This window comes from Chrysochloris asiatica, unplaced genomic scaffold, assembly GCF_000296735.1.
Source record: "Chrysochloris asiatica unplaced genomic scaffold, ChrAsi1.0 scaffold00224, whole genome shotgun sequence".
In the NCBI taxonomy this organism is placed as follows: domain Eukaryota; kingdom Metazoa; phylum Chordata; class Mammalia; order Afrosoricida; family Chrysochloridae; genus Chrysochloris; species Chrysochloris asiatica.
In genome coordinates, this window is record NW_006408742.1 from 3,320,789 (window position 1) to 3,321,311 (window position 523).

The window sequence follows — 523 nt, forward strand, 5'->3', positions numbered from 1 at the left end:
ACATAAACTCAGCACAAGAAGTGATGATGAACAAAGGAACGAACAGCACCACGAAAAATTAACATAATGACAGCAATTAATTCACACCTATGGAAAGTTACACTGAATGTCAATGGATTAAATGTACCAGTGAAGAGATAGAGAGGGGCATAATGTATAAGAAAACAAGACCCTTCAATATGCTGCCTGCAAGAGACACACCTTACACACAAAGACAAAAACAAACTAAAAAAAAGTTAGAGAATGGAAAACAATATACCAAGCTAACTGCCATCAAAAACGAGCAGGAATGGTGACACTAATCCCAGATAAAATAAACTTTAAGGCAAAAACCAGCATAAGAGATAAAGAAGGACACTATCTCATGATTAAAGGGTCAATTGAGGAAGATGACATACCATAATAAATATTTATGCTCCCAATGAAAGAGTACCAAGGTATAAAAAGTAAACACTACTAGAATTCAAGAAAGAAATAGACAAAGTGAGAGATTTTAATATACCACTTTTAATACATAATAATG

At 33.5% G+C, this 523-nt stretch overlaps 1 pseudogene; it reads left to right on the top strand.

Moving 5' to 3' along the window:
* LOC102835020 overlaps window positions 1-523 on the top strand; it is a 3,542-nt pseudogene that overhangs the window by 492 nt on the left and 2,527 nt on the right.